Here is a 12269-nt window from a genome sequence, read left to right as displayed (position 1 = left end):
CACTCTTTTATTACAAGTTCAGTAGTTTACATGCACAGCTGTTTTAGCAGTGTTGTCTTTTGACACCAAACCACTAGATGGCAGTGTTGTCATTCATCTTCAGCCACTGAATCTTCAACATAAACTGAGACAGGAAGGAAAATAATAAAAAAGCATAAAAAGGAAGAACACAAGAGTAAGTGTTATTGGGTGAAATATATCCCCATGTGTTCAATATTCAACATATGTTATTGTAAATCCTGCATCTCAGTAAGTCTCATCTTGTCGATACACATCAGTGTAAAGCATGACTCAGATTGGATATTCATATATATGTTGATGATGTGGTTTAAATGATTTCCAATCAAGTGTTTGTTCAAATTAGATACTAAAATAGCGAAGAAGTAAATTGAGTGGTTTGTTTATATTTAGTGGGCCAATAAGTAATGCAAAAATATAATGTTACTCACCTTACTACAAACTCTCAAACGACTTCAATACAGAAATATGTTATGTTAGATTAACCTAGTTTTCATGCAGTACTCAAAATGGATAGCAACAGAACAATACTGATTAATAAATCAAACGATATTGTATTCACTATTTTGTCATCATCAACAAACCAAGACCATCAGAGAAAAACATGCACGAACACAGAGGGGGCGGTCAAATTCTTACAAGAGCTAGTTTTAACATTTACAACAACAAAACAAAATTCCCTCAAGTAAAATAATCTAGGATTAATATTCTTTCGTCTTTGTCCTGAATCTAGGACCACGAGCTGTACAAAGAGTCTCACAGATTGTAACCATATTGTGTCTTTAAGCTTTTTAAATGAACTCATCAATTTCATTTGAAGCTCTTTAGGGCTCCACGGTTCTCCAGAAATACAAAAGTGAGCCGCGTATGTGTGACTAGGTGAAATGCTCCTTTATGATGTCAGGGATGATTTTCACTCATTAACACCAGCTTGTTTGTGTAAACACACATGAACACTGGTGTTAACCCACAGAAGAAAGTAGGCCCCAGCAAAGAGACTGAGGTGATGAGGTGGTGTTTGCCCTGTAAAGAACTGACCCCTGAAGTGACCCACACTAAAACATGGCTTGTTTTTGGTCTTTTCATTGGACTATAGGTTCTGAATAACATTAGCCGTCTTCTTTTGTTAGACTGTTTTTATTACATGGGAATAGACATACTCTAGAGGCTGTGGTGTTTTATGTATCCTGTATGTCTCTGATCCACAAAGACACCACGATGGGTTTAATTTGTATCGGTCAGACAAGTGCACATGAGCGTTTCTACACATCGCTCCACGCAGCAGAAGTGGTTTGCGAGCGTAACCGCAATGTCAGAGGCATCGTTTAGATCGTAATATTACAAGACAAACACATGGTGCTTGTATGTGCTCAGGGTTAAAACGCTCGCTGCAATGCCAGAAATCCCAGTGTGGTTGTGGAAATGAATATTTCTCCCCCTCCCCCCCCCCCCCCCCCACCACCACCACCCCCTGCACTGGTGGATTACAGGGTGTCACAGATGAAACACCAAACGAGCCCTCGGGTGAAGAGTCGAGGAGTATTTATGACACAAGTGAAAGAAACAGCTTTGTCATCAAATCTAATTTACACTGTTTGGAGGATCCATGAGACCCAGCATAGCTGACAGGGGGAAATTGTTTCCATGTTGCAGAGCGACGATTCCACTTTTGAGCAATTATTGTTTTTTGCTTTTTTTTGAAGCATCTTGAACCTTTTGGAGCAGCACACAGAGGGGGGGGTGGGGGGGGGCATTTTTTCGACAATGCCACAAGGCACATAAATGTCTTGAGAGATTAGGGCTTTTATGTAAACGGGATTTACGGTCTTTGGTGTACAAATACAGATTTGGAGTTGTAAACATGTTGCAGATGTGGAGAAATTGGACGCTCGGCGGAAGAAATGGTTTTCAATTCAACACCATGAGACAAGTTTTTGATTCCGTTTCAGCAAAGAGAAACGTCGCAGTGTTCGACAAGCTTGATGAGGCTGTTGTTTATTAGTGTTTAATCTTCCCGAAAAAGTTTCAGTGTGTAATCCAAGCAGGAAAACATGTTTTCAGAAGAAGCTCCAAACAAGTGGAGCGAACACCTCTTCTTTTTTAGTAGGAATGAACGCCTGCAATCTGTTTCATACAGATTTAAGAATCAGTGCAGTTTATACTGTAGGCTGATTTGCTGTTATTCCCCTTTTTGCATTATTTTCATTTAGTCTGTCGTTCTTTGCAGCTACCACATCCTCTGCCTCCCCTCAGCTGTAACTGCAGGGGGAGACAAAGCACCAGAAGAAGTCTTTATTCAGATCAGAAGCTTTCAGTTTGGGTCGAGCATGTCACTTTTACGTCTGCATTTTATCCTTCATTGCATGAAAATTGTTGCTATTATAATCATGTTCACAACAGACCTGAAGGTTACATCATACATTTGTTAGTTAGAAAGTTTGCATCATCACATTGCATGGTTGTAATATTGTAAATAGATCATTCACTGGCATCCAGTGAGACGTTTTTTCTTCTCGCCATTTCCCCTTATTTTAGATTCTGTGTGAATATTCAGTTTGTATCGCGAGGTGGCTTTGACTTGACTGTGTTTTATTTAGACGTCCAAGTGTGTAAGAGTGTGTAATTTTAACATCCTCAAGGGGGCTCTTCACTCCTATGTTTGAAAAGTACAGGAGGCAAAGCTGTTCAGCAGCCCCCTGACTTCCCAACATCCCTCAGTAGTTCCGCCATTTTGGTTCCTACCATTCAAATTTCAAAAAAAATATAACCGTCAACGTTTGTTCGCATCAATGTAAAATGTAAAATGTATCTCTTGAGTCTGTGCACTACTACTGAAGATGAATTCTTAAAAAAAGAGAATTGTGTCTGTTGCGTTTCATCCTGAGGTTTTTTATTGTAACAAACACAAAGCTTGAAATTTAAACTCCAGAAAAAAAAAAGGCATCAAAGAATATTTGAACACCGTCATTTTAAACGGCAAGAGCAGAGTTTGTGCTCAAGAAAACAAAAGAGTAAAGTGTATTCTTCCCTGCTTACAGAATTTGTATTAATTGTTCTGCCTCTGTGTATTATGTGCCGACAGACGCACAAACCTGATTAGTATTTGACAAAGACATCTAAAAGCATCTCGTGTCCACAGCAATGCTTAGAACAAATCGAATTATCGAATTATGTGCTTTCAGAGTCCTGAATGATGTCACACTAGTAGTGACATATTCTCTTTCCCAAATAATGATCGGAAGAATCATGTGAGTAATTATTTAAAGTCATTCACACAAAAAAAAAGACAATTGAAATATTAATTGAAGAGTGTGTGATGGTCATCGGGCTTATGATCTCCCAGTGTAATCCTGATGGGTTCAAATCCCATCTGTTGCATTCTGTGCTGCTTTGGCTCACACAGAACTTTAATAGGCTTTGTTTAAATCATGCATTTTGTCAAACCAGAGGGATGCATGTGATAGAAATGGTTAGAAAAGTCATTTTCATCATTTTAACCCCCTATAATAAAAGAAAATAGTAGTCAAAAAATAGCTATTTTCATACAGGGATTTTTGGTTAATTAGAGAATTCATTGTTTTTGTTCTCTAACATCACCCCATTGTTGTTTTCCACTGCAGCTGGTTTGATTAAAAAACCCGTCTCAATCTGATCTGTTAGTAATTCATATGTAAAGAATAATTGCTCTGAAGCTTTGGGAATCAAACATGTGTTACTCTTCTGTAAGTTTGTGTTCCCTTGAGAATACTTGGCCCTTAATGGGTCGGGCCTTTACCGTCGAAACACACTCAAAAATTGCCCCCCCCCCCCCACTCTCTCCTTCTCTTCCCCCTCTCTTACACACACTCTACACACAAACACACAAATTGACATAACCGCAAGCTCTCAACCGGTTTTAGCAAGCTCTAATAGCTCAAATAATTCAAAGTTGGGGAAAAAAACAAAAAAAAAACTTTTGTAATAGTCACATCATGTTAGTGCTGACCTTGCTGATTGAGTTTGCGCACAATCACACGGGTCAAGGCTGAGGCCAGGCCCATGGATCATTTAGTTTAATGGCTGTTTCCTGCCTGCTCAAATGTCCAAGCCACATTGTAGGAAACGGCGAGATACCACCGTATTATTACAGGACATAATGCAGCAGGGAAAAAGGGTGGAAGGAGGTGTGCAGGAAAGAATGAAAGAAAGAAAGGCAGCCATAGAACGAAGGAAAAAACATCAAGTAGGACAGTAAAATCAACAGCGAGAAACTAGAGCCAGAGTGGGGGGGGGGGGGGGGGGGGGGGAGATTTGGTGACAAAGGCAAAGAGCTCTACTAATTTTTGTGGCCTGTCTGTGTCACCAGCACCCTGTTGGGACGACAGATGTGCAGATGATGTCATTCAGAAATGGGATAGGTTCGGAGGGTGGAGCAATTGGAGCGCGGGAGGACAGTGGACGGGCGGAGCCTTGATCTTAGAGAAAGGAGGGAGAGAGGGAAAAGGACTGTAGCAATCCTTCTTTGCCCTGCAGTCACACAATTTTCACAAGACGTTACTCAGTGAAGTTTTTCGATTTCCAAATAGAGCTACCTGTGTTTCTTTCGAGCCCATTGCTGTAAATGGAAGTTTTTGCATGAATGCAAGCGATACTAGTTGTAAGAGAGGCGAGTGTTTTTGCCGCGGCGGCGTCGTTTTGCACTGCAGAGGCGCCGAATGTGCTGAACTGGAGGTTTCAGCTGCACGACCTCTCGCTATGCAGCCTCTCCAAACCACACAGGCCGTTGGAGCTATAATTTACTTAGTGCAGTCATTGCTGAAGTTTACCATCCCATCCCCTGACTGGCCACAGCATAAGAACCCAATTGTTCTCGTGGTCAACAGCGACAATGGCTGTTGGCGTCATCCCAAGGAAAAAAAGAAAGTGAGAAAGAGAACAGGGCCGAAAAGGGGCGACAGAAGGCCCGTGCGATCCAGCACTTTGTACCTAAAGATTAAGTCAGGGTCAAACTCGAAATGGGGAGTCAGGGTGACCGCCTTGCTCCCTGACAGGATCGCCTCAGGGACGCTGTTTCCCCAACAGTCCGCCCATGTCCTGTGCCTTAACCCGTCCAACTCGCTAACCGTTGGAACTCTGTGCGTTTCAGCCTCCGCTGCCCCCCACCTGCACCCTTTCAGGCCAATTGTGCTGGCATGGCAGAGGGAGAAATTGAATGAATTAGGCAGTCGGATGTTGCCTAATGGTTGTACTGCACAAATGCAGCCATTCCTGGCATTGTTCCGTGTTCAAGTGAGACTGAGAGGGATTGTGCTCTTCTCTCCGGCGCAGGAAAACAGCTAATAAGTGAGACAACCTGTGGGAATCAGCCCAAACCAAAAAGAGGACTGAGGCAGATTTTTCCCACTCTGTGCACCCGTTGGCTTTCTCTTTAGGTCTGCTTTTAAACTATTGAAAGCTACTACTAGCTATTGATGTGTAATGTAGGACAACCACTCCAGCCATTGATTCTGTGATTCAATCATGGCTGGACACACGGAAGCTCTGAATTGAATGCAACTCAAAGCAAGGTAAACAGCAAGTGAAAAATGATCCCGAGCAGGAGAATTCACTCACTTCATGAAATACGGCATCATCTCCTGAAGCGTGGCACTGCACATCACACGGCCTGCACTCACAATGTGCACACAATACAGCTTTTCAAGCGCATAAGGGGCGCCGATAAACGCACAGGCCTAGAGTTACCGTTGTCACCGTCTCTCATGACCTGAGCTTGAGGACACCCTCGGCCCTCTGGGTAATCATTTACCTGTTACCTGTGGCAACCAAGCCACAACATACTATGGCATAGCTGATAATGCAGGTGCACTGACACTTTCAGACAGCCGTGAATGCGTTTGTGCTCACACTTTGAAACGATTCCTAAAACAGCAAACCAGATAAACTGAACCATTATTGGCAGAAGACGTTATTATCCTTTTTACTCATTTTCATTATTGTACTTAACTGGGTGTTGCTGTAAAAACATGCATGCTCAGCCAACCTACACTGCAAAAGCAAAGCTTTAATAAAAAATATTAAGCACATACCAACCAGAAAGGAGGAGCTGTATGAAAACAAACTGAGAATGACATCATTAAGCTCTTACATTACAAAGATTATGGTCTAGATTTGCCTACAAATCTACTGTGATTTTATTTAAAAATTACTGATTCCCTGTTTTATTAATATATCAGGGATTGAATCAGGAGTTGAACTTTTCGGTACTAGTAGCAGTTTGATACCAGTTTTCCTTTGCTTCTAGATCTGCAGCCTAAATTACTTTTTATTTAGGACTCATTGGGATCCTTTTATGTAAAAGTTGGGATTTCTCTGGACCTGTAACATTGCTAGATTATCTTTCTAAAAGGGCCTCAATCATGTCATGGCCAGACACACATCCTATAGCCCAAGATAATGCACTTTATATTACATTCTCTATTATGTGTTTGTGCATAAGTCAAATTGAGGTGCTCAAACTTCACCGAACTTTCACTTGGAATATCAGATTTTCTTAGAACAGCTAACGATGGTGGAGGGGAAAAGGTCAAGACTGTTTGTGATCGATCAGATCTCAAGCCTTCTCATTGGGCGAGGTTGGGGCGTGGCACTGCACTGCAGCAAGCTGAAGGGGAACGGGGCCGGGGTACGATCCAAAGAGAAGAAGAGGAGGGTAGGAGGTGAGGTTGGTGGGGTAGAAGCAGCAGTTTGGCCCTTTACAAAGCCTCCGCCCACTTCCCCCCCCGAACCACTCCTCCTCTCGCCTTCATCCTCCTCTGAAACTTGCTTGTTCCTCCTCTCCTCTCTCTCTCTCTCGCTCTCTCTTTCTCTCTCTCTCTCTCGCTGCCGTCTTTGGGTGCTCTACATAGAATGGTCCGTGTCTGAGAGCGGTGGCCTAGAATAAAACTAAAAGGGGCCTTGGAAGGATGAGAATGCTAGCTTTGTCTCAGCTGCCATCCACACTGTCTGGAGACAGGGAAGGAGCTGAACGAGAGTGTCTGACTGCAAATAAGCAGTGCCAATCTAAGGGCCTGACCCACCTCATTAAGATATAGATCCCTGTTCTCCTCCTATCTCCCACCGTGTCCTCTCTTTGGACATATTGCAAATAGCAAAAGTAGATTTTATATATAGGTAAAAAATCTTGTCAAAGAAGGTTAAAAGAGAAGTCCGGAGTTTTCCTTTTACAAAACTTTGTAATTGATGAGAGTGATTCAACATCAGTTTAAAATGAAAGATTTATGAGAACTGAGTGCTTAGCTCCGTTTTGGTGTTCGGTTTTGGACAATAAGAGCTCAGTTCCACATCTTCAGTACGTCCATTAGTGGAGCTAACAGTTTGTATTACACTTTGAGTGACGTTTCACTTTGCTTTGACTTTTCTTAATCTTAATTTGTCTTTTTTATTCTCTATCTTTTCTTCTTATGTTTGGTTTCATTTGACAGTTAATGCTTGTTTCACTCTACCTTGCAAATTGGACAGAGCAAAGTTATTTCTTCCAAAAGGAAAAAAAAAACGGAGAGAAACTTCTTAACAATCTATTTCCCAAATTAGAGTTCTTATAGCTTCAGCATAAACATTTCCAACTAAGAGACACAAAAATATAATTCATTAAATAATAGATTCATAGTTAACTATGCTTTGTTTTAAAAAGTGCATATGAAGGGGAACAAACAGATGTTTTTTTTAGTTGTGTGTCTATTTAAGGCTTGCCAAAACTGCAAATGTTAAATCAGTATATATTCAATTCAATGAAACATATTACATATTATATTACAACAATAACACTGGTAAGTAAGAGTTTCTTATTATAGGTTAATGTTTAAAAAAAGAGCCACATCTAGATTTAAAAAAAACTTAATTAAAGTTTATATAAAGTTGTATTTATGTAATAAGAACAATATGTCATACTTATATTTACTATATTGGGAGAAATTGTTATTAAACTTTTTCAAACTCCTATTTAAAGCATATATTTTTAAAAGGCTAAAATGAATATGAAACTTTAAACTCACCTTTAATTCTGAAAGTAGTCTTTGTAACCATTGGACCATCACATTTTCATCATCGTCTTTAAAAAAAAAAAAATACTGAAATAAATCTGTTTTAGTGTTTGTTTGTCTGAAGTTACATGAGGTGAATCTCAATCAATACGAACTTAGGTCACCCTCTAATCCTGTAAGCTATAGCTGACATGCTTAGCCGAGCTGTGAACACACACACACTCACACACTCACACACTCTCATAATCCTATAGTGTCTTTCTTTGCATAAGGACATAGGCGTACAGTAAACAGAACCCGGTCACTGAGTGCAACTTTAATATCATCTGTCAATACAGCTTAATCAGCACTCAATACACTCGCTGTGTGTGCACATTAACAGTGGAACTGGTGCCTTTAATAATGTGCACAAAGTGGGGGGAAAAGCAAACAGCCCACGAACACTGACTCGAACAGCAATATTGTACAAATAAAACCACGGTTCTACAACCAAACTTTTATTTTATTTTTTTACATGTTATTACATTTATTATGTTTTTATTCAAGTATTTCTTTTTCTTCAAAAGTTTATCACAAAATCACAGTCACATCATGTTTTAACTGAACTTTTTCATGTCACATCTTTTCAGGGAAAATGTTTTTTCAAGGGACAATAAAGTGTATAATGAAGTCAAATTGCGAAAAAGGGGATTTTTGGCATTATTTCATTATTGATTTTTACTTTTTTAATTATAAGAATACATACTTATTTACTTATTTAAATCACATTAATAAAGGAACATTTTATTAAACATAGAGAGTCCATATTAATGGTTAAATCTTAGCCTTTAGAAAGCATATTTAATACAGCCCTTTATGTTACATGCACTAGAAAGGTAGGATATATCTTTGCATTTTTTTTTAATAAATAATGGGCATGCTTAACTTATCTATCTATCTCTATCTATCTATCTATCTATCTTTAAAAAAGTAAATATGGTTAACTGTTATCTACTGAAAATTACAACTCCAGAAAAACAGCATTAGAGATTAAATTCAGTTGTCCTATTTTAACAGGTTTTTGAATGAGCTTTTGATTGGTCGTTGAGAAGTTCGTCTTGTCTCTTCTCTCTGCAGCTGATTAATCAATAAAGCGTCAGTGAGGTAGTCGGGAAATTCAACAAGTCTGGACTTGTCTTTATGTCACCTTTCATGCCTGACTGTGTAAGTACAGACCCTTGTTTACTTGCACAGGGGGACACAACTACATTCGCTAATTAACGCAGGCAAACAGGTGTGAGATATAGGCCTGTCAATTTAAAACACACGAGTTGTTTTTTTTAAACTATCATAGGAAGAAAAATAATTAACTTGAAAGTTTAACCTTCGGTTAGCACCGTGATATTTTAGCTTACAGTGTATTTTAAGTGTTGTTTTTCTGTCTTTGAGCTTTGTTGAAGTGTGACACAGCCACAGTTAAGGTAGGAACTTTATTTAGTATGCCTATTACTTTTTAATGTATTGCTAAGTATCTAAAATGAGACCTTTAGCCTGCTAGCTGGCTTCTTAAATTGCATAGCCTACATATTTATTAAGAATACAATTTTGGATACACCATGTGAGCAGCTTGCTTTTAAACATGCAAAGTGGTGAATGATAATACAATACAAAAACTGTTCAATAGGAAAATAAAAATGAAGCAGAGGTCTTTGTGAGATGCATAAATTGTGATATTAAAGTTTCCATGTGTAGGCTTCTTAATTAAATAGCTGTACTTTTAAACATGAGTGGATTAGGCTATAGCTATATTATTCCTTTTGTAGTCCCGTTTATTAACCACTTAATAATAAGCGCTGATAATTTAAGCTATTTTCAGCCTCAAATTGAGTGAATGAATAAAAATGTTTTTGTTTTTTTACAAGGCTCAAAGGCTGACATCATGCAAGTGAAACACAGCAAATAGTGCATTTTAGATCCGCGGAGGGGGCAGGAGGGGGAAGTGAGGCAGCCCTTAATAATCATCGCAACACAGGCTGTTTCTGAGAGATTTCAGTGAGAGGTGTCTTTCCCCTTTTTTTTTTTTTTTCTCCCCCCTTTAGGTGACATTAAATAATCAGCGCGATAGTGCAAGCTGCTGCACAGCCAGCCTGGTTGTGTAACGGGGCTTCACCTCAGCTGAACTTGACGCATCTGGTTCGTCGGCGGCGCAGGACGCTCGGCGCTGTCTGCAGCCTCTGTGTCCCCGCTGAACCGAGCTGGATGAGCGGCGGAGAGACACGCAGAGGAGGGGGGGGTGGAGGGGAGACACACACACACACACACACACACACACATACAACTCTCTCCTGGACGCTATAGGAGACAGTCTTACAGGACATTTCTACAATTCAAACTACAAATACGACCGCATCGTGCTTCGTCAGCCTAGACACAGGGAGGACACGCCACCGTCTAAAAATACATAAAGCCCGCGGACCTGGTTGTTGGACACCCGGGGGAAGAGAGCATACAAGCTGAACTTGAGACAGGTCAGTGCGCAGTCTGAAATTCACCCTTTACCTTTCAAAGGCGTTATTATTTTGTAGGTTTACTGATGCGTTATGCGCATTCATAACAACAAAGCAATGTTGGTTGTCATGCAAAGCGCACTTTTAAGCATTTAATGGCAGCCAACAGATATCTACCCTTGACTGGCTCACTGAATATTGACACTGTTATGACTGAACCGGTCCACAGTCCTCGGGGGAAGTTTCCAGGGTGCGAGAAAACAAGCGCTTTGCACATAATCGTCTTAGACTGTGAAAACCAGTGCAAAACAACTTCCAGTCTTTATGTGAAATTTAAATCGTCGCCAGGCTGTAAATTCTGGCTCGCAGCAGCCTACACGAAAAGAGGTCGCCTTTTGGTGTCCTAGTTTCCCTGCGCAGAAAAGCATAATCTTTCCCTTTGTTGTCCCCGATGTAAAACAAAGACAGGCAGCCGGGCAGATCACGTCAGTCCAGCAGGAACATCACCACTCTCCAAATGAGCAATTTATAGGATTTCTGAAAAACGTGCTTTTAATTAAAAAAGCGGCGTCTCCCGTGCTGTTCAGCTTGAGATAATCAGTGTATGTAAGACATGAGAACATATGGTAGAGTGTGCGGTTTCCCCTGATGTGTCACTGTGGTTTCCCTCAGAGAAGTTTTTGATGAAATTAATTCATTGAAATCTGAGAGGAGTTAACTCAGCAGAAGCTGAATGTATTTTTAATGGTTAAACGGCCCATGTAGGCTTCCAGTCTGTTTGTCAGGTGTGCAGCGAGCTTATAGAAAAGGATTAAACTATTTTGGATTCAACTGTAAAACCTTTGAGAAATGATTAAAAAAAAGGGCGTATACAGTATAATGGTATTTTTGGTGTCATATATGTGCCCACACACTCAGGACAGCACCAGGACATTCATTATGAAGGACCTTTAGTTTGTCAATATTAAAGCAGGCTGCCTAACAAATGAGTCGTTTTAAGGTTCATATAAAGTTCATTGTGTATCCTAAATCTTCTCTGCCAGCAGCTATAAATTAATAATTGATGAGAAGGCACTTTTTTTCAGGAAAAAAAAATGTTTTTCCCCCGAGCAACTACATCAATAATTGCATCTGTGCAATTAAGATCATAGACTCATTATTGCCCTGCAATAGAGTCTAAATGTGTTTGTCCCTGCATGAAAATAAAGGATTGTCCTGCTTTACAGCGTAATTCAACATATCACCCAACAGTTATTTGTGCGTTTCAGTTGTCTGAGATCATGCCACAGATATCTTTCATACCAAAGGTAATTCTTACCCACAGCACCGCAGCACATATCGGCAAATTTACACTCAACACAGTCTAAACCAGATTATCTTCAGAGGTTGTTTGTCCTTTCATCCTGTGGGAACCTGGAAATGTCTTTTTCACTATATATGTCGGTGTTTTTGCGTGTGTGCTCTCAGAGCTTTGTGTGTGAGCTGGCTGACTGGCTGGGTAAGATTTTCCTCATTATCGAATTTTGGATGCGGCAAAAATTCTCAAAAAAGATCTATGTCTACTGACAGAAACAGGGTGTTGAGTTCGTACCTCCCCACCTTCCAATCTTTTTCTCGCTCTTTCAATGAAAAGAGGAACAGAACTGTCAGGAGCCGAGTGACCTTTTGGCTGCAGCAAACCTGCTCGGTCATGAGATTTATTAATGCCTTAATATTGCATGTTTATAAATTGTAGTCAGTATTATAA

At 40.2% G+C, this 12269-nt stretch overlaps 1 long non-coding RNA gene across 1 annotated transcript in view; it reads left to right on the top strand.

The window, feature by feature from the left end:
* The first annotated feature begins 10326 nt into the window (after positions 1 to 10326).
* The window catches only part of LOC132956663 (uncharacterized), a 32920-nt gene continuing 30977 nt past the window's right edge, over positions 10327 to 12269 (top strand). Inside the window, exon 1 of the long non-coding RNA XR_009666060.1 lies at positions 10327 to 10543. This is a non-coding gene — a long non-coding RNA (uncharacterized LOC132956663). The remainder of the gene's footprint in view (positions 10544 to 12269) is intronic.

Source organism: Labrus mixtus, chromosome 22 (assembly GCF_963584025.1).
Source record: "Labrus mixtus chromosome 22, fLabMix1.1, whole genome shotgun sequence".
Classification (NCBI taxonomy): domain Eukaryota; kingdom Metazoa; phylum Chordata; class Actinopteri; order Labriformes; family Labridae; genus Labrus; species Labrus mixtus.
This window is presented reverse-complemented; position numbering and strand designations above follow the sequence as displayed.